We start from the raw sequence: 22,855 nt of genomic DNA, 5'->3' as shown, positions 1-22,855 counted from the left end.
TGCCTGGAGGGGAGATGAGAAGTTGGAGGGGGTTAGAAGCTGGAGAAAAGGACATGAAAAGAGAGAATGGAGGGAGAGAGCAGGCTGTCTCATTAGGGGGAGAGTAACTGGGAGTGTGTAGCAAGGTGTACATGGGTTTTTGTGGGAAAGACTGACTTGATTTGTAAACTTTCACTTAAAGCACAATAAAAATTATTAAAAAAAAAAAAAACCTCCTACTCGAAGTGATTATGCAAATCAAAATTCCAAAATATATAAAGAAGTTAATGCAAAAAAAGACAGTTGGGCAATGATGGAGTAACTGGTACTAGACTAACTCTCCTGCTATTAAAAAATGATAAAAATAGACAAAATATAGAAAACAACCATTTTCTGAAGTTGGAGCACAGGCAACATGGGACTGTGATCCTCGAGAAAGAAAATTAATGAAGTGAGTCCCCAAATTGCCCCAGCTTTCTGTGCAAGTAGTTATCAGTGTCTAGCCATCCACAACCAAGGCCCAGGGAAGCAGCAGTCAAGAAATCAAACGATGTGTTACATTGGGCAAATCTGCTGCAAAAAAGACTTCTTTGAAGTGTTGAAAAGCAAATATGTCACTCTGAGGACTAAAGTGTGCCTGACCCAACCCGTGGTATTTTCAACAGTTTCATATGCATGTGAAAGCTGATGATGAAATAGGAAGATCGAAGAAGAATTGATTCATTAGGTGCTGGCGAAGAATACTGAACATACGATGGCGTGCCAAAAGAATGAACAAGTCTGTCTTTGAAGAAGTACAGCCACAGTGCTCATTAGAAGCGAGGATGGTGAGACTTCCTCTCACATACTTTGGACACGTTATCAGAGGGGACCAGTGACTGGAGAAGGACATCATACTTGGTAGAGGGTCAGCAAATAAGAGGAAGACCCTTGATGAGATGGGTTGACACAGTGGCTGCAATAATGGGCTCAAACATAGCAATGATTGTGAGGGTCCCACAGGATCAGGCAGTGTTTCATTTTGTCGTACGTAGGGTCGCTGTGAGTCAGTAGCAACTTGATGGCACTTAACAACAACAAGCCATCTTTATTATATATGTACTGCTCCAGAGAGAGCAAATCCTGCTCTCCAGTAAGGGTAGGAGGAGCCCTGATGGCGCAATGATTAAATGCTTGGTGGCTAATTGAATGGTCTGGGGTTCAAAACCACCAGTGGCTCTGAGGGAGAAAAGACATGGCAATCTGCTTCCATACGGATTACAGCCTAGGAAACCCTAAGGAGCAGTTCTATTCTGTCATATAGGGTCACTGTGAGTCAGAATCGACTTGATGGCACACAACAACAACAGCAAGAGTAGAAGGAGCCTTTGTGGCATAACAGTTAAGCACTCAGCTGCTAATTGAAACGTCTGTGGTTCGAACCCACCCAGCAGCTCCGTAAGAGAAAGACCTGGTGATCTGCTCCCATGATAACTAGGGCAGTTCTACTCTGTCACATGTGGTCGCTATAAGTCAAAGTCGATTTGATAGCACCCAACAGTAACAGTAAGGGTAGGTGTGCCTCAGAAACGTATAGCTGAATGTGAATGGAATGTTGGCAGGTTTGCAGCTTTCTTGTATAATTACAAAAACGAGATTGAGATTCTCTGGTTTGAATTCCTTCCCTATTACAAAACTACCCTCAAAATAGAATCAGTACACTATAAATTTAAATGTACTTCTTACTATATGTATTTCCCATTTTCCCTAAGATTACAGCTGAAGTAAAAAACTAAGGAAGAAATTAATGTCATAAAAGCTTATTGTGGGAGCCAGAATATTAGAAATGTTTTTTAAAAAATGCCACGAAGCTTTCTAATGACCACCTGACAAGGAAAGCTTAAAAAAGACAAGATTGTTTTTTCACAGCCTGCAGGTCTCATCTAATAAAATAATCTCAAATGAATAAGGGTACTAAGTTGTGAACTGACCTGATGGCACCTAATAATAACAAGTTGTGTTATAGATCAAAATTATAAATCCATAAAACCTCTGATGAGGTGTCAGACTAATTATCATTTTATATTTTTTCCATTGATGCAACTCAGGAAAATAAAAAAGCAGTCTTGGTGTTTTATAAGACATGAACAGTGTGTTGATTCTTCTCAAAGGTTTTATTCTTCTAAAACTCTGTGCTATATAGTATTTCAGGGGGAAAAAAACATATCTACACTACAACAGCATTATTGGGCTACATTTAAATAACTGTATATATATTTTCAGAGTCTAAACCTTTTATAAATGTCTCACCATCCAAAATCTCCCTATTTAGGTATTTGAAGAAAGGAATCTCCTGTACCCTACAACATGCTAATATCCAAAGGACAGGCATCTTTAAAGCCAACACATTTGTATGTGTGTGGGATGGTAGAATACTAAAGAAAATAAAATCATTTCCCATGAATAATTACTGCTCATGTATGGGAATAAGCTGCTAAAAATATCATCAGGAATATTGAAAACCAAGGAAAGATATAATACACTCTACTTTTTGGTATGAATGAAGCAAAATTAACCAAACAAACTCACTGGTTCCTAGGGAACATTAAGGTTTGGAGACGGCTGCTCTGATTACTTTGAGACACAGAGGAAAGCTGTTAAAATTCTTAGGCAGAAGCTTTTGTTCTGCTTAGTTCAAATTTGAGTTTTGAATGGCTTTTGGTAGTTTCTCACTCTTAGGCAAGGGCCACCAGCCATTCTCAGGTAGGTTTGACTTTTTCCATATGAGCAAGTGTTTAATATTGGCTGAAAGTGAGTAATATAAGTGTTCAAATTAGGTCCCACCCATGGTCAGGGGGTCCAGGAGTCTGTGCGTGTCATGATGGAGGCCTGTCCTCTAAAGCCATTTCTCTACAGGTTAAGAAAGCATACCAAAGCAACTGGATTCCTTTAATAATCTGTTATAAATGAATGAAACATTATGGAGGGACCCAGGTTTTAACCAAAAAATTTCTAAAAGGCTATTCATATTTTTAGCCTACACTATATCTTGAAGTAGTCAAAACTTTCATAAATTCCCATGTTTTATTATTTATCCTAAATTTGTCTTCTCATTCATCTACAGAAGGGAACTGTAACTCAAATAAGAACAAATTTCAGGAATAATGCCTCTGGTAAGATATTCCTGATAAGTTTTTAAAAATAATAGCTAAAAAAAGCTTTTTGTTTTATTCATAGATTTTAATCATCTCACAACTTTTGCCTCACATTTGCACATGTAATTGAAGTTTGACTATACTACTGCTTTACTCCAAATTTCATTCTGCTACCAGTCACTATGTTCAAACTGTCAAAGGGTTTCTGCGTGGGAGAGAAGGAAGGAAGGGACAGCATGTCTTACAACGATTATTTAAATAATTAATCCTAAAGCCTTATTTGCAACATTATTATCAACCAGAAGCTATAAAGCCAGGGGAAACTAAGAGTCAGCTCCTATCAGTTCTCCTACGTGGAGCTAGTCTGTTACCCTCAGGATAACAGAATCTGTGTTTGCAGATTACTCTGCTTCTGTGTTTGAGAGTACTCTGCCAACATGCCTCGTGGGGGGCTGCTACGGTCTACCACAATCATTCTTAGCTCTCCAGGGTAGGCACCTCACCTTACTCACTTACCTATCAAATACTGAAAGTAGCTATTCAATACTTGCATCTATTAAGGACTGAATAAATCTTTGTCAAACTGATAAATAGTTCCATAAGATGAGGCATTTGAACTTGATGACTTCAAAGTTTCTTTCCAGATCTAAAATTCTAAGATTTCTATTTGTCTCAACCTCCACTTACATAAAAAAAAAAAAAATACATATAGATCTTGAGAATTCCTACTAGTGTTTATGTTAAGACACAAAAGTTATTAATTTAGTCATTAATGGGGTGCTAATCCTTTTCCTGCATTATGCTGATGATTTAAGAACCAGAATGAAGTTTATACAAGTAAAATCCTGTTATAGTAGTTATTCTAGAGCAGCGCTGTCCAACAGAAACATAATACAAGCCAAAAATACAAACCACAAATGTAATTTAAAATTTTCTAGTAGCCACATTAAAACAGTAAAAAGAAACAGGTAAAATTAATTTTAATAATATATTTTATTTAATAAAATATGTTAAAAATTTCAACATTTAACCAATATAGAATAATAATACTTTACATTTCTTTTTGGATTAAGTCTTTGAAATCCATGGTGTCATTTATACTTACCAAACCAAAAACCAAACCCACTGCCATTGAGTCAATTCCAACTCATAGTGACCCTTTACCCTTATCCACCCCAAAAACCCAGTGCCGTCGATTCCGACTCATAGTGACCTTATAGGACAGAGCAGAGCTGCCCCATAGAGTTTCCAAGGAGCGCCTGGCAGATTCAAACTGCTGACCCTTTGGTTAGCAGCCGTAGCACTTAGCCACTACGCCACCAGGGTTTCCCTTTACACTTACAGTACACCTCAACTCAGAGTAGCCACATTTCAAATATTTTATAGCCATATGTGGCTAGTTTGTGGCTGATGTATCCACAGCACAGTTTTAGAGCCTGCTACTCAAAGTAAAGTGTAGTCCCTGGACCAACAGCACTAGCGCTTGATAGAAATGCAAATCCTCAGGTCCCACTCCAGACCTAATGAATCAGAATCTGCATTTTAGCAAGAACTCCAGATGATTTATATGGACGTTAAGTTTGAGAGAAGCACTGTTCCAGAGGGAGTATCCAAATTCTTTTTCCAGTGAAACTTTGTTTTGAGAATTTTTAATAACGTTCACATTTGTAACTTGCATACGTTTTTTATGACTCAGTATGCTTTCTGCTTTTTTTAAATAACTTTTTTCTAATTACAAAAGCAGAACTTGTTTAGCAGAAAAATTAGAAAATAAAATAACAATCACCTGTAGTACTAATAGCCAGAGATAACTACGATTGACATTTTGGGTTTTATTTTTTTTATTCTTCTAGTCTCTGAAATGTTTACTTTTTAATTACATAATACATAAGTATATTCTTGTAAAAATTCAAACAGTAACATATAAAGTTACCCATTACCTCGCTGCCATTGAGTATAGCACAGGGTAGAACTGCCCCACAGAGTTTCCAAGGAGCACCTGGATTTGAACTGCCGACATTTTCGTTAGCAGCCGTAGCTCTTGACCGCTACGCTACCAGGGTTTCCATATAAAGTTAAAAAAAAAAAAAATTTTTTTTTTAAGGTCTCCTTAAATCACTTACTCCAAATTCAGTTGCCTGCCTCAAGGTAACTGTCATTACCAGTTTGGTGTTTATTCTTTAGAATCTTGTTCTGGATGGACATATAAATACATTTATATAATCTATAGACACACACACGTATGTATGTATGTTTAAAAAAAAAGTACCATTATATACTGTTTTGTAACTATCATTGCATATTTTAACTTAAGAATATATCAGGTATATCCTACCATGTATTCAAGGGCACTATCAAATTTAAGAAAAATCTTAAGTGTAGTTTAAAGTCAGGTTTATTGAGGTTTAATTTATATACATAAAATTAACCCTTTTTAGCATACAGCTCCATGAGTTTTGATGAATGCATACAGTTGTGCAACCACCACCACAATCAAAATATAGAATAATTCCATCACCTTCAAAAATTTCCCTGCGTCCCTTTGTAGTTAACCCTTCCCCGAGCCCCAGCAACCAGTAAGTTTTGAGTGAGACTTCTTTCATTTACATAATGCATTTACGATTCATCCATGCTGTTGCCTATCATTGGCAATTTGGTTCTTATTATTGTAATTCTGTTATACATAAGGTCCCTATGAGTCTGAGCAGACTGGAGGGTGTCAAACAACAACAGTATTATATACTATAAAAAAAAAAAAAAGATATGGACTTTTAAATAGCCATTCACCAGTTGAAGGACATTTGAACTCTTTCTAGTTTTTGGTGATTATGAATAAAGTTGCTATATATTTACATTCAGGTTTTTGGGTAAATAACAAAGAATGGGATTGCTCTTAGAAAACATAATTTTTAATGGCTGCATTGTATTTCAGGATTTTAGTGCCTATGAATATATTAATTTATTCATTCAATCGAGAAAAATTGAATACTTAGGTTCTGTATTAGGCAATGAGAATACAGGCAGTCTACAGGTTACGGAAGTCCAACTTACTTACAACCAGCTGTTATGAACCAACCCCCCGTAAAGCCTATTATATTAAAAATTCAAGGTACATACAGTGGCTCATAATAACAAACAAGTGCTACTTTGTGATGCACATCACAACATTATTATTATTATGTTAAATATGTTTTAGTGTATCTGAAATTGTTTCTTTAATGTTTTTTATGCATAGAGAGGCACACTATATGCTATATACTCAAACTTTTGACTAACTGATATTAGATACCGTCCGGTACCTAACTGTTCTGACTTAACATACAAATTTGACTTAAAGGCAGACTCAGAGATGGAACTCATTTGTAATCCAGGGACTGCCTGTACAGTGAACTAGTATGGGTCAATGATGGTCCTGGTCCTCATGGAGTTTGTTTTTAACCATTAAATAGATATTAAAGCTATTCTTAATTCTCCCTATCATAAACAATGTTTTTTTTTTTTTTTTTACTTCAGTCATCACTATACTCTGCTATCTGTCCAACATTTGACTAAGAATTTCCTAAGGAAAAAGCGAAAGTTTAGATCAGGGACAGCCACCTAACTTTCAACTGCAGCACTATGTTGAAAGGAAGGAGAGGGCAGAAGCTAGCCCCAGGCAGCTGTTGCAGGTTGATTCTAAATTAATGCAGGAAATATGGGCACATCCTTCATATTCCTAGGTCAATCAAAAACTCAAATCCTTTGCCGCCGAGTCGATTCTGACTCATAGCGACCCTACAGGACAGAGTAGAACTGCCCCATAAGGTTTCCAAGGAGCACCTGGTGGACTTGAACTGCTGACCTTTTGGTTACCAGTCGAGCTCTTAACCACTGCGCCACCAGGGCTCCCACAACTAACTAGTTCTTATAAAATTTTCTCACCTGTAAAATGAAAATGACAAACCCACCTCTCAGGATTACTGTAAGGGTTAATACAGTGACATATTATAAGTACCTAGTTAGTGTAGTTTTGACACACAGTAGGCTCCTTATCTACTGGGGAGCAAGGATCAGATGGGGAAGCCATGGTGTACCATGCTGTGGGAACTTCAGCAGACCGATTCTGAGTATGCCTGACTCTCTGTATGAAGGGTACTGACATCTGGAAAATAAAGCTAGCTAATTTTGGAAGCCTGCTATCAAGTCACTCACAGGGATGTACATTCTCTGGAGGGGATGTAAGATTTGAGCCTGTATTAGCCGACAGGGTAACAGCCATGCCATTCTAACATGTAAAGACTTAACAGAATCTAGGATGAGTGAATTCTAACTATTCAGAGTATGGGACTATTAGAGCTAGAAGAAATAGGGCCGTTTAGTTCAATCATTCATTTTACAGATTATCCTGGGAGGTTAAAGTGACCTACTCAGGGTCATAGAACATTATAATATTTAGGGTTCCTAACTCCCTGCATCTGTCACTTTGTTGTACTGTGGTGCTTACGTGTTGCTGTGATGCTAGAAGCTATGCCACTCACTGGGATTTCAAATACCAGCAGAGTCATCCATGGTGGTTAGGTTTCAGAGGAGCTTTCAGACTAACACCGACTAGGAAGAAAGACCTGGCAGTCTACTTTTGAAAAAATTGGTCAGGGAAAATCTCATGCATAGCAGTGAAACATTGTCTGATACAGTGCCAGAAGATGAGCCCCTCACGTTGGAAGGCACTCAAAAGATGACTGGGAAAGAAGAGCTTAATGACGTATACTGGGTAAAGCTTTCAGGACCTTCATTTGCTGATGTGGCACGACTCAAAATGAGAACAGCTCAAACATTCATTAATAATAGGAACACAGAATGTACCAAGTATGGATCTAGGAAAATTGGAAGTCATCAAAAATGAAGTGGAATGCATAAAGATAGATACCCTAGGCATTAGTGAGCTGAAAAGGACTGGTTTGGCCATTTTGAATCAGACAATCATATGGCTTGCTATGCCAGAAATGACAAATTGAAGAGAAATGGTGTCACATTCACTGGCAAAAAGAACATTTCAAGATCTATCCTGAAGTACAATGCTGTCAGTGATAGGATAATATCCATACGCCTAAATGGAAGACCAGTTAATATGATGATTATTCAAATTTACACGGAAACCACCAATGCCAAAGATGGAGCAATTGAACATTTTTGCCAACTTCTGTAGTCTGAAATTGATCAAACATGCAATCAAGACGCATTGATAATTACTGGTGATTGAAATGCAAAAGTTGGAAACAAAGAAGGATTGGTAGCTGGAGAATATGGCTTTGATGACGGAAATGACGCTGATGATTGCATGATAAAATTTTGCAAGACCAACGACTTCTTCATTGCAAATACCTTTTTTCAAAAACATAAACGGTGACTATACATGTGAACCGTACCAGATGGAATATACAGGAATCAAAATGACTACATTAGTGGAAAGAGACAATGGAGAAGCTCAGTAACATTAGTCAGAACAAGGCCAGGGGCTGACTGCAGAACAGACCGTCAATTGCTCCTATTCAAGTTCAACTTGAAGCTGAGAAAAATTGAAATAGGTTCACAAGAGCCAAAGTATGACCTTGAGGACCCACCATCCACTGCCCTCGAGTTGATTCTGACTCATAGCGACCCTATAGGATGGAGTAGAACTGTCCCATAGAGTTTCTAAGGAACGTTTGGTGGATTCGAACTGCCGACCCTTTGGTTAGCAGCCGTAGCACTTAACTACTACGCCAAGGACATCCCAACTGAATTTAGAGACCATCTCAAGAATAGATTTGATGCACTGAACACTAATGACCAAAGACCAGACGAGTTGTGGGATGACATCAAGGACATCATACATGAAGAAAGCAAAAGGTCATTAAAAAGACAGGAAAGAGAGAAAAGATCAAAATGCATGTCAGAAGAGACTCTGAAACTTGCTCTTGAACAAAGAGTAGCTAAAGTGAATGGATGGAAGAAATGATGAAGTAAAAGAGCTAAACAAAAGATTTCAAAGAGAAGCTTGAGAAGATAAAGTATTATAATGAAACATGCAAAAATCTGCAGTTAGGAATCCCAAAGGGAAGAACACACTCGGCATTTCTCAAGCTGAAAGAACTGAAGAAAAAATTTAAGCCTCAAGTTGCAATACTGAAGGATCTATGGAAGAAATATTGAATGATGCAGGAAGCATCAAAAGAAGATGGAAGGAATATACAGAGTCACTGTACCAAAAAGAATTGGTTGACATTTAACCATTTCAGGAGGTGGCATGTGATCAAGAACTGATGGTACTAAAGGAAGAAGTTCAACCTGCACTGAACGCACTGGTGAAAAACAAGGCTCCAGGAATTGATGGAATAACAATTGAAATGTTTCAACAAACGAATGTAGCGCTGGAGGTGCTCAATCATCTATGCCAAGAAATTTGGAAGACAGTTACCTGGCCAACCAAGTGGAAAAGATCCATATTTGTGCCTATTCCAAAGAAAGGTGATCCAACATAATATGGAAATTATATAACAATATCATTAGTATCACATGCAAATAAAATTTTGTTGGATATAATTAAAAAACAGTTGCAGCAGTACAGCAATAGGGAACTGCCAGAAATTCCAGCCAGATCAGAAGAGGATGTGGAACGAGGGATGTCACTGCTGATGTCTGATGGATCATGGCTAAACGCAGAGAATACCAGAAAGACGTTTATCTATGTTTTATTGACTATGCAAAGGAATTAATTCATCTGTGTGGATCATAACAAATTATGGAGAACACTGCAGAGAATGGTAATTTCTGAACACTTAATTGTGCTCATGAGGAACCTGTAGGTAGACCAAACGGCGGCAGTTAGAACAGAACAAGAGGACACTGCATGGTTCAAAATCAGGAAAGGTGTGCACAAGGGTTGTATCCTTTCACCATACTTAATCAATCTGTATGCTGAGCAAACAATCCGAGAAGTTGGATTATATGAAGAAGAACATGGCATCAGGATTGGTGGAAGACTCATTACTAACCTGTGATATGAAGATGACACAACTTTGCTTACTAAAGCAAAGAAGACTTGAAGTACTTACTGATGAAGATCAGAGCCTATAACCTTCAGTGTGGATTGCACCTCAACATAAAGAAAACAAAAATCCTCACAACGGGACCAATAAGCAACATTATGATAAATGGAGAAAATACTGAAGTTGTCAAGGATTTCATTTTACTTGGATCTACAATCAATGCCCATAGAAGCAGCAGTCAAGAAATCAGATGACATATTCCATCAGGCAAATCTGCTGCAAAAGACCTTTTTAAAGTGCTGAAAAGCAAAGATGTCACTTGAAAGACTAAGGTGTGCCTGATCCAAACCATGATATTTTCAATCACTTCATATGAATGTGAGAGCTGGAGTAGGAATAAGGAAGACCAAAGAAGAATTGATGCCTTTGAATTACCGTGTTGGAGAAGAATATTGAATATACTATGGTCTGCCAGAAGAACAAACAAATCTGTCTTGGAAGAAATATAGCCAGAGTGCTCCTTGGAAGTGAGGATGGCGAAACTTTGTCTCATGTACTTTGGACATGCTAGCGGTAGGGACCAGTCCCCGGAAAAGCACATCATACTTGGTAAGGTAGAGGGTTCGCAAAAGAGAGAAAGACCATTAAGGAGATGAGACTCACACAGCGTTTACAACAATGAGCTCAAACATAGCAACAATTGTGAGGATGGCGCACGACCTGGCAGTGTTTCGTTGATTGTGCATAGGGTCGTTATGAGTCAGAATTGACTTGATGGCATTTAACAACTCTGAGTTGGCCTTTTTAAAACGTACACTTCGAATCTTGCCCCCTTTTGCTGTATCCATAAATACTTTCTGTATTTCCCTTTTAATTATATATGTGTGTGTGTGTGTCCATGTATAAAATGAGGAGAAGCTGACACAGGCTCCGAGGTCTTGCTTAGAGAAGAATTTGGAAGAGTAGGAATTTTTCCATTTAGGAAGGGTGAAAGGAGTATAGGTGACATGACAAAAGCAGTGGTGCCCATCTTCCTGCTTTCTGCTTTTCATCTATCATTTCCATATACTCTAAAAGGCTAATTCCACTTATAGCTTCAATATAAGCATTATTCCGACCACCTAATTTTCGCGATTTGGCAGTTTAGTAACTGTGTTGATACTTCCAATTTTCCATATTAACATTCAAGAATTTTTTTTTCTGTTTCAGGCATGTATTAGCCCATAAAATAAATTTACCTTTACAGCGGAAACTTAATCATAGAAGAAAATAATCATACAGTATTTGTCTTATAAAGGACAGTTTCCTTTTTACTTCTTTTTTTTATAAAAAGGACTTTTTAAAAAAAAATTTTTGTGCTTTAAGTTTACAAATCAAGTCAGTCTCGCATACAAAACCTTATATACACCTTGCTATATACTCCTCGTTGCTCTCCCCCTAAGAAGACAGCACACTCCTTCTCTCCACTGTGTATTTCCAAGTCCATTCAGTCAGCTTCTGTCCCCCTCGGCATTCACATCTCCCATGCAGACAGGAGCTGCACACATAGTCTCATGTGTCTACTTGATCCAAGAAGCCCACTCCTCACCAGTATCATTTTCTGTCTTACAGTCCAGTCCAATCCCTGTCTGAACAGTTGGCTTCGGGAAAGGTTCCTGTCTTGGGCTAACAGAAGGCCTGGGGACCATGACCTCTGGGGTCCTTCTAGTCTTTGTCAGACCATTAAATCTGGTCTTTTTATGAGAATTTGAGGTCTGCATTTCACTGCTCTCCTGCTCCTTCAGGGATTCTCTGCTGTATTCCCTGTCATGGCAGTCCTCAGTTGTAGCCAGGCACCATCTAGTTCTTCTGGTCTCAGCTGATGTAGTATCTGATTTACAGGGCCCATTTTTACTCTTGGGATCATACTTACCTTGTGACTTTGGTGTTCTTCATTCTCCTTTGCTCCATGTGGGTTGAGACCAATTGATGCATCTCAGATGGAGGACTTTTTTTTTTTTTAAAAGCAAAAACAAAACAATAAAAACTCCACCAGCAGAGGCAGTGGTAAATAATTTCAGAATGGAGTGTATAAAATACATGTTGCCCATACCCAGCCATTGTCTTCTCTTAGCTCCCGCTATCTTTCTGAGAGAGCTAAAGACCCATCAAGGACACGAACTTCCCATTGCAGGAGATTTGAAGTTTTCCACCCCTATACAAAGTAGAAGGCAACAAGGTCGGTGGTGGTCTGTAGTATTCCAGTTGCAAATGAGACATTTTCTCATTTTGTTGTTAGCAACAATGGGCCCTCAAGTCGGTCCCTGACTCACGGGGACCCCATGCACAATGGAATTGGACTGTTGTGATCCATAGTGTTTTTATCAGCTGATTTTTGGAAGTAGATTGTCAGGCCTTTCTTCCTAGTCTGTCTTAATCTAGAAGCTCCACTGATACTTGTTTAGCATCATAGCAACACATGAGCCTCCACTGATAGATAGGTGGTGGCTGCTGGAGGTGCACTGGCTGGCAGTTGAACCAGGTCTCATACATGGAAGGCAAGAATTCTACCACTGAACCACTCCTGTCCTCTATTTTCTCATTGAATGATGTTAAAGATGGTGGATAGGTTTCCCTTAGCTGTGAATTAGATGGGTTACTGAGAGCTGGCCAAAAAATCTAATAGCCTTTTTAAGACTGTTTCTATGGGAAACACATTTGTAGATTTAAAAGTTTACTGACTACCAACAAGCTTTTGAAACACAACCTGTCATATAGGTTGAGACCAACCCATAACCAATCCCATTGCCATCGAGTTGATGCCAACTCATAAAGACCCAATAACACAGGGTAGAACTGCCCCATAGGGTTTCCAAGGCTGTAAATCTTTATGAAAGCATACTGCCACATCTTTATCCCGTGGAGCGGCTGGTAGGGTCAAACTGCCAAACTTTTGGTTATCAGCCGAGTGCTTTAACCAATGCACCATCAGCGCTCCTTATAGTTTGGGAGGTGGTTGGATATTTAAGATTTGATTTACACAAATTCTTTCAAGTGTGCATTCAAGAACAAGCATTTCTTGAATTCCTGACTACCTGTTGCATAAACAAAGGTAGTAACTATACTAACATATCACTTAGTACTCAAACAGAACTTGGGGTTTGTCATGCTATTTGCTCTACTTTTGCATACATTTGAAAATTTTCATAATAAAAAGGCTTGAAAGAAAACTCAAACCTTCAAACATAAATTTTCAAAAATCCCCAAAATGAAAAGCATCAACCCAGGGCAAAAATGGGAGGCAAAGTTGAAAATACGTAACAATGATATTGTAAGAACCACTACTAATAAGAACTAAAAATTTGAAGTTTGAATTGCATCCATAACATAGATAGAAAAACAGATATCAAAATGCTGAAAACATCTGAAATGATGCAGCTGTTTGGATTCTTCCAAAATCTCACATCACTGTTGTTCATAATTAAGACTATCTTAAAAAAAATGTGAGAGTATGGCATTAAAAAAAAAAAAATCATACCCCATAAAATCAAACTGAATTGAAGCAGGTCTCCTTACTAAATCTGGCTCAAGTGAGGATAGCATTCTTTATAAGTCTCTGAAGGGAATTACTGAAGTTTAGATTTTACTTTGTTTTAATCTTAACTTTATGATACTTTATGATTTTATTCACCTGTCAGTACTTTCAAGCTAAATATATATTCTCATCAATTTTTCAAATATGATGTGTCAACACTGCCCACCTTCATAATTTTCCATTTTAAAGTATCTAAAAGTCCACTGAAATTAATGTAAAAAAGGGAACTTAAATCCATCTTTTTAAGCCATCTCTTTTCAGTATCATATTTATTTTTGAGATGTAGCTTAATAAGTCTATTAGACTTCCAAAAATGTAATTTTAACAAATTCAGAGTTAAAACATTTACACTCTGGATATCTGTCAGTTAATAAAATTTCTATAACATATTTTCATCTTTTATAAACAAAACATTTTAAAAATCCACAATGGCATAATATAAGAGAGAACAATAATTACAGTTGACAAAATAATAAATGAAATATGATATGCCTTCTGCTATGTACCTATGAGTTTTACAGAATAATCATTACGACAGATATCCTTAGAGAACAAAGGAGAATGAGAAAGTATAAAGGTGGGGGGAGGCATCAAAGATATTTCCTGTTATCTTCTACTGTGTGGTCTTTCACTGCACTTCTCTTTAAACAGAAAGAGGTCTCCTCAAGGGCAAGTCCTAATTCAAATGTCCCCTTACCCTCCTGACTACAGAATAGTGTGTTTGCGTAGTATAGGATTACACCAGACAAGACTGCGAACACGTGTGATTTACTCAAAGATCCTATTCTGCTTCCTTTTAAAGATAAAGAATGCATTTGAGTCAATTGTGTATGAGACAGTGGTAATTCCTTAGAAGGCGCCATTCAGAGAACAATATTACCTTATGTTAAAACGTTAAGAGCACAGGCATTTCCTTAGTCTTCATTTTCTTTCTAAATAACAACAATTCATGCTTTCATTTATTTTAAAAGAGAAACATATAAGACATGAGAAATTACTTTAAAATAGTTTTAATTTTTCTTTGTATAAGTAAAATTTTCCCATAAAGCATTCAGGTTTCAAAAATCTCTATATAACAAACAAGTTACAAAACTTTGTGTAAGATGGAAGGAACAAACAAGTATAACAAAATCACCACCACCAGAACAGCTCCTAGTGATAGGCCAGCTCAAGGTGCAGATCTCATGAAAACAAGCAGCTCACATTCCCAGAACCACAATCCCCTGGGAGGAATCTTGTCCTCTTTAACTTGCTGGGTGGCAGAGCCCATAGGAATTATTCAAACTATGAAAATCCCAAAGCATGGTCACCTAGGGGGAAATGAGGAGACAGATATGACTTGAGCATGATAATTATTTTCTTGTAATAACAGTAAAGAAAACAACCTTGAATGTGAAGGTTGCAGGAGCTCCGACTTTAATGTGTAGATAATTATGTATGTATTTAGCAAACAGCATTTGTAGCAAAGAAGGAAAATATACAAAATACACAACTATACTTGTCATCTTTTTCTTTAACATAATATTCTCTAAGGTACTCAAATTTATGATTATAGATACACTTAAAAGGTATTTAAAATAATAAAATATAGCAAATATTTACTGGAGGCTTACTATGTACCAAACACATTGTTCTAGGTACTTTACATGTTTTATTTCAATTAATCCTCACAATAATGTCACACAGCAAGAAACACTATTATTTGTATTTTACAAATAAAGAACTGAAGCATTAAAAAAAAAGAGAAGTTAAATTACTTGACCAAGAAAACACAACCAGAATTCAAACCCAGACACTTGTCTCCAGAACTCTTACTCTTAATTTAGCTCCAGTTCTATATTATGAAACTGGATCTGGATCTTTAACCCCATTATGGCACACAACTAGTCCTCCAAGATTGTAAAGTCTGAGTTTCTTTGTGAACTTCCATGTCTCTTTCTGACTCATTGTCACTGCCAGTCTCTCAAGTCCCTCCCAATTTGCCTTCTGGTTTCACTTGCTTCCCTGTGTGGCCTGGTCCCTACTCATTTAACTATGCCCTGAGTTTCCAGCCCAGGTCTCTCATGATGATGTCAAATCACGGTGACCCTCTTTACCAGCAATCTCTGCTTCTACTGCTGCCTTCCAACAGCAAAACATTACTGCTAATTCAGACTATGAATAATTCATGATGCCAGTTTTGAAGTGGGCCTTTGCTACTACTCAGCAACATTTTCATGGACACTTCTGGGTGTATTTGGGGATTTAATCCTGAGAAAGGTTTGGAACTGCTGTTTTGAGTGCTGTGAATTTTTTTTTTTTTCACAGCACTCAAAACAGCAGTTCCAAACCTTTCTCAGGATTAAATCCCCAAATACACCCATCTATACCTTTGTAAAGGAGCCCTGGTGGTGCAGTGATTAAGCACTCAGCTGCTAACCAAAAGGTGGGCAGTTCTAACCCACCAGCCGCTTGCGGGAGAAAGATGTGGCAGTCTGCTTCCATAAAGATTCACAGCGTTGGAAACCCTGTGGGGCACCTCTACTCTGTCCCATAGGTTCTCTGTGAGTTGGAATGGACTCAACAGCAGTAGGTTTGGTTTTTATAGATTACTTTTCCATGGATTTATCTATTTAAAATTCAACCAAAGTACAGGTACCTAGTTAAATTTGAATTTTAAATAAATGTTATTAAGCGCTGTCGAGTCGGTTCTGATTCATGGAGATCCCGTTCACGCACAACAGAATGAAACACTGCCTGGTCCTATGCCATCCTCACAATCATTTCTGTGTTTGAGCCCATTGTTGCAGCCACTTTGTCAATCCATCTTCCTCTTTTTCGCTGAGCCTCTAGCAAGCATGATGTCCTTCTCCAGGGACTGGTCCCTCTTGATAACGTGTCCAAAGTAAGCAAGACAAAGTCTCACTATCCTCACTTTGAAGGAGCATTATGGCTGTACTTCTTCCAAGATAGATTTGTTTCATCCTTCTGGCAGTCCATGGTATATTCAGTATTCTCCACCAACATCGTAATTCAAAGGCACCAATTCTTCTTCAGTCTTCCTTACTCATTGTCCAGTTTTTGCATGCACATTAGACAACTGAAAATACTATAGCTTGGGTCAGGTATACCTTAGTCCTCAATGTGATATCTTTGCTTTTTATTTAAATAAATAAGTAATAATATTTTAGTTTAAGAATGCCCCAAATAATAAATTACTGCAAACATTTATTAAGGGCTTACCAAAAATTGCATGGGATGTACTTACACTAAAAAATTGTTATTTACTTGAAATTCAACTTTACATGGGAGTCTTGTAATTTAATGTGCTAATCCTGGCAATTAATACAATCAAATTCTCTTCTTTATATTCCCAGAAATGTCATTCCTTTTTTCAAAGGTCAATTCTCTGACCTATGTTATTGATTTTCCTCTTTAATTCCCTATCTTGTTCTACATATCCCTTCCCTTCTACTTTCAAGCATGTTCAAGTCATTCCTATTATAGAAGGTTGTATTAATGGTACCAGTGCTTTACCTCTCCCTGAACCCATGGCCTTTACAATGTCACTCTGTCGTTTTTCCTCACTAAAGAGCTGAATTCTATTTTTTTGCCTTGACCATGTAACCTGCTTTAGTCAACAGAAGGAGTGTGTCAATTTGGAGCCTAAGCCTCAAGAGGCCTTGTGTGTTTCTGCTTGTCTTCTTATGTTTCTTCCCTTTTCAAGAGAAAGATAAGCCCAGGCAAGCCAGATAGTCCTAGAAGGGGGATGAGAAATAAGTGATACAGAGTTCTGCCTAAAGCACAGCCCCCAGTAGACTTGCAGATGCACAAGCAGACCCAGTTAAGATTAAACAAACTTCCGACATGCGATCAATCAGAATTATCTTAAGCCACTGTATTTTAGGGTAATTTTTTATACAGCAAAAGCTAACTGATACATCTACCTTGAAAAAACTCTTCTTGACCTTACTATCCCAACTTTCTTCTGTCTTGCACTCCCAAACTGCTACAGAAAGTATCCTTTATTTATTGCCTCTACTCCCTCATTGGAAACCCTGGTAGCATAGTAGTTAAGAGCTATGGCTGCTAAGCAAAAGGTCGGCAAAGTTCAAATCCACCAGGCGCTCCTTGGAAACTCTATGGGGCAATTCTACTCTGTCTTTCTGGGTCGCTGTGAGTCAGAATTGACTCAACAGCAAGGGTTTTGTTTTTGGTTAACTCCCTCGTCACTAATCCTTGTTATCCATACCACTTCTCTCTTAGCCAACATGAAAACCCTCCTAATCATCAGTCCTATAGCTTTGGCTATGTCCTCATCCACCTTGGCTCTGTAAAGCACCTGACATTGTAGATCATCTCACATGTCTGTTGAATTCTCCCTCCTTGGTTGTACTGCACTATCCTCTATTTCTTTAATTGCTCCACCCATTCAACTGTGTGGATCATAACAAACTATGGATAACACTGCGAAGAATGGGAATTCCAGAACACTTAATTGTGCTCATGAGGAACCTTTACATGGATCAAGAGGCAGTTTTTTGGATAGAACAAGGGGATACTGATTGGTTTAAAGTCAGGAAAGGTGTGCCTCAGGGTTGTATTCTTTCACCATACCTATTTAATCTGTATGCTGAACAAATAATCCGAGAAGCTGGACTATATGAAGAAGAACAGGGCATCAGGATTGGAGGAAGACTCATTAACAACCTGCGTTATGCAGATGACACAGCCTTGCTTGCTGAAAGTGAAGAGGACTTGAAGCACTTACTAATGAAGATCAAAGACCACAGCCTTCAGTATGGATTACACCTCAACATAAAGAAAACAAAAATCCTCACGACTGGACCAATGAGGAACATCATGATAAACGGAGAAAAGATTGAAGTTGTCAAGGATTTCATTTTACTTGGATCCACAATCAACAGCCATGGAAGCAGCAGTCAAGAAATCAAAAGACGCGTTGCACTGGGCAAATTTTCTGCAAAGGACCTCTTTAAAGTGTTGAAGAGCAAAGATGTCACCCTGAAGACTAAGGTGTGCCTGACCCAAGCCATGGTATTTTCAAGCACATCATATGTGTGTGAAAGCTGGACAATGAATAAGGAAGACCGAAGAAGAGTTGACGCCTTTAAATTGTGGTGTTGGCGAACAATATTGAATATACCATGGACTGCCAAAAGAACAAACAAATCTGTTTTGGAAGAAGTACAGCCAGAATGCTCCTTAGAGGCAAGGATGGTGAGACCGCGTCTTACATACTTTGGACATGTTTTCAGGAGGGATCAGTCCCTGAAGAAGGACATCATGCTTGGCAGAGTACAGGGTCAGCGGAAAAGAGGAAGAGCCTCAGCAAGGTGGATTGACACAGTGGCTGCAACAATGAGCTAAAGCATAACAACGATTGTTTAAGGATGGCGCAGGACCGGGCAGTGTTTCGTTCCGTTGTGCATAGGGTCGCTATGAGTCGGAACCGACCCGACGGCACCTAACAACAACTCCGTCTATTTCAGGGGCTCATCTTCCCTCTTCTGGTCATCTTCTGGGAGTTTATTCATCCCCCAAATAGCAACTACCATATCCCTGACTCAAATCTTTATCTCTATCCCCAATCTCCCTTTTAAGCTATAGTTCAGTTTGGTTCTCAATCTTCAGTGTTATATCAGAATCACTTGGAGAACTTCCTAAACTAGATTCCTGGGGTTCCGGTCCCAGAGTTTCATACTTAGAAGTCTGGGGTAGGGCCTGAAAATATGCATTTCTAACACATTCATAGTGATGCTGATGCTGCATTAGGGACTACACTTTGAGAACCAATACACTCAGACCTATGCTACTGATGGTTCAAATATCATAGACAGTATGAATTACAATCGTTTTTTTTTTTTTTTTTTGGTGGGGGGGTTTGTTGATGTTGGTTTTAGGAACCAATTTGGGCTAATTAAAGCAAAACAGGAATTTATCAGGGAGGTGACAGAATCAGTGTAAAGGCTAAAGAAACCATGCTCCCAGCAGAAAAAGAACCATAAAAGAGACTACTTGACAGTAGGAATATTGCCTCTAATCTCTTCTGAGGAAGTAAACTGAGTGTTTCTTGTGTTCTCAGGTCCCTCTGTTCAAGATTCAATTCCAAATGAGAGTCACCTGCCCATTCCTTAGCTGTACCAGAGCAGTGATAGAAGAAAGGATTAAGGTAGAAGTAAAAAAAAAAAAAAAAAAATTTCTTTTTTTTTTTTAGCCACCAAGGACTCTTCTTATTTTCATACTGTCTTAGTTCTGGCCCCATAATCAAGCAGGTGGATTACTGCAATAATTTAACTGGTTTTCTCACCCTTAATCTAACCTCCAATGCATTCTCTACATCATCTCCAGTTATCTTTTTCAAACATGTGTCATTTTCTTCTTTGCTTTGTCTGGTGTAGTATTCCTGTTTTATCTTAAATAGTAAATTCTTTATGTATAAGTGGTTGGGATACTTTTGCCTCAGTAGGTTCATTAAATGGAAAAGTAGCCTTAGAGGGTAGGAAATATATTCCATTGCAAGGCAAGGCTCTAATTCCTTAATAGCCAGACAGGAGTCAGAAATGGAGCCCCAGATTTTTAATAGGAGCCTTTAAGAGAGAGATACATACATGTCTCTAGACTGAAAACTCCACACAAACCTAGGCCTCAGAATCTCCAGCAGTTAGCACAGTGGCTAGCACACAACAGGCACTTAATGAATACAGTCTTCATGCCCAGGCCCTCCCTATTCTAGCTTTCTGTATTAGTCTCCTAACTGATTTTCTGTCTGCCGTCTCTACCTGCCTATCTCCTCAGCATCAAATCTTTCCTATATACCACGGCTAAATCAAACTATTAGTCCCTGCTTGCAACCTTCTGACTCCCCCAATACCTGCTTGGCAACTCTAAGCTCCTCAGTATTCGAAGTTTCCCATAACCTGGTTCCAACCGATTTTTCTAAGCTTTCTTCCACTCCTCACACTGTCAACCAGTCTGGATGAATAAAGCTTCTTTAACATAACTTACCTTCTATGCTCTTTGCTACTTTTCAGTATATCCTTCTCTCACGGTTTTTATCCTATCCCACCTTTAAAGTCTAGCTAAAATGCCACCTGTCACTGTTCTAAATCTTTTTTAATCCATGATCCACTACCCCAGGCTCTCATCAGGAATGTCTCCCCTCAACCGTACCCTTTAAATCTCTGATTAAGGATCTCTTTAAAGGTTTTGTTAATTACTGCTTTATTTGTATACATAACATCCTAAGAATTAAACACACATTATCTTAAGTTGTCATTAAATACGTACTTGTATTTTTGTCTACCGGATTTTAAGAGCCTTAAGCATTTTTCTGTAGCTTATTAATCTTCTGTATCCTCAAGAAACTACTCTAGTACTGAGACAGGGAACAGAGGGGCCCCCAAATCTGCAATTCACATAAACAAATTAAAGTAACAGGAAATGGGCCACAGAGCAGAAACAAAGCCATTCCCCAGAACAATGGGGCAGGGTATCAGAAAACAGCCCACAAACTTCTTTGAAGTTGTCTTTCAGAAGCAGCCAGATGAAAGGAGCCCCAGGAACATGTGTAGAACATCCACCTGTGACTGCTGTATGACCTTCCACCAGGGGCAGTAAGGGGCTGCAGCCGCAGCTGGGGAATCAAACTCGGGGGAGTTAGAGATTGCACATGTGCAACACCCCATAATAAGTCCTGCTATGGATCCCAGAAGCCTCTGGGACAGGAGCTGTCTTAGAAAGCTGCTGCACGTGTTAGGTAGTTAACATATCTCTGCCCAGAAGGGCCACCTCCTGGAAGACCCCGCCTATACCTATGAATAAACATAAATCTTTTCCTACCCCAAAACCTTTAAGAACCCATGCAAATCCTTTGTTCTGTGAGATGGGGGTAAGCGTTGCCTAGGCCCTCCTCATCTCCACTTGCAAGCCTCTTTAACAAAGCTTTGCTCATGTGGAAAATTCTCCATGCCTTACCTGTTCATACTTGACCAGTGAGAGGCAAGAACATTATTCAATTAAAGGCATAGAGGCACCAGCAACAGTACTTTACACATAATGAGTGATGAATAAAACCTGTTGAACAGACGGATACATGGTTGTTTATAATACAAGGCTAGTGTTTGGGGCTGGTCCCCAGTGGTTGTGCCAGTGGTCCCTGAACTGCCAGAATCAGGGGGAATAAAACCCCATAGATAGGAACTGGAAGGTGAGTCTGAGCCAAAGATCAACAGGTTGAGGAGAGAAAGTCAAATGCCAGGAAGCCAAAAATATGCATCAAGTCATGAGATGTAATATAGAGTGAACCGTATGGAATCAGGCAGAGATTCAGTAGAAGCAATAGCAGTTTATAATAGGTTGATGGGGATCTGGGATGGTGGACTTCTTTGGGAGCCTGTTCATAGCATTTATCAGTGAGTGGATTGCTGGTAAAATCGAGCTGCTGAAGGATTAAACACAGAATTGGGAGCCATTTACTATTTTTAGCAAAGAAACATATACATGAAATTAAAAAATACACAATAGCAAATGCAGAGAAATTAAATAGACCTGGCTTTGAAAGGTAGATTTAATTTGAGCTCTATTTTCTTGCTTCGGCCCTACCACTTTGATTTGTTTCACACATTTGCACAAGTTCAAATGTATTTTTTTATTCCTTTATACTATGGATAAAGAAAAACATATCTTAAGATATATAATAGTATCACAGTAACCAATATCAGATGTGAAAACTCAAGAATTTCTTTTGCCAATTATTTTTTTAGACTTTTAATCTAGCCACAGAAAAACTGCAATAAAAACACGTGCCTAATAATCCTCAATTTTTAGACATTGATTGTTCACAGACTAGAAAATTCTAAGATTATTTTACAAAGGTTAAAGAAAAAACCTTAAAAAAATGTAAAAAACAACCCTACATATTAGCGGTGCATATTTTGTTACTGAGAGTCCTAGAGAGTTTAATTCCCACAGCTATCTTGCCCTATAAAGCATTTGTTTGCCTGTTAATCTGTGAGGTAGGGTTGAACAGCTCTCTACAATACACAGTGTTTCCTTGTACTAATTAGCAAGCATTGTGGCAAAGACTAATGTCGACATGAAAAAGACAGCAAAATACACTTCAAATTCTATTGTAAATCTGTAATATGTAATAGTCTTCT

At 38.4% G+C, this 22,855-nt stretch overlaps 2 long non-coding RNA genes across 4 annotated transcripts in view; both read right to left on the bottom strand.

Annotated features, from left to right (window-relative positions):
- Window positions 1-22,855, bottom strand: part of LOC111749181 (uncharacterized) — a 136,510-nt gene that overhangs the window by 96,038 nt on the left and 17,617 nt on the right. The window lies entirely within an intron of this gene.
- LOC135232232 (uncharacterized) overlaps window positions 218-22,855 on the bottom strand; it is a 39,732-nt gene continuing 17,094 nt past the window's right edge. Inside the window, exons 2-3 of the long non-coding RNA XR_010322673.1 lie at window positions 17,302-17,431; window positions 218-15,004 (exon numbers count right to left, since the gene is read on the bottom strand). This is a non-coding gene — a long non-coding RNA (uncharacterized LOC135232232). The remainder of the gene's footprint in view (window positions 15,005-17,301; window positions 17,432-22,855) is intronic.

Source organism: Loxodonta africana, chromosome 1, assembly GCF_030014295.1.
Source record: "Loxodonta africana isolate mLoxAfr1 chromosome 1, mLoxAfr1.hap2, whole genome shotgun sequence".
In the NCBI taxonomy this organism is placed as follows: Eukaryota; Metazoa; Chordata; class Mammalia; order Proboscidea; family Elephantidae; genus Loxodonta; species Loxodonta africana.
The sequence above is the reverse complement of the archived record's forward strand: the minus strand, read 5'-3'. Positions and strand labels throughout refer to the sequence as shown.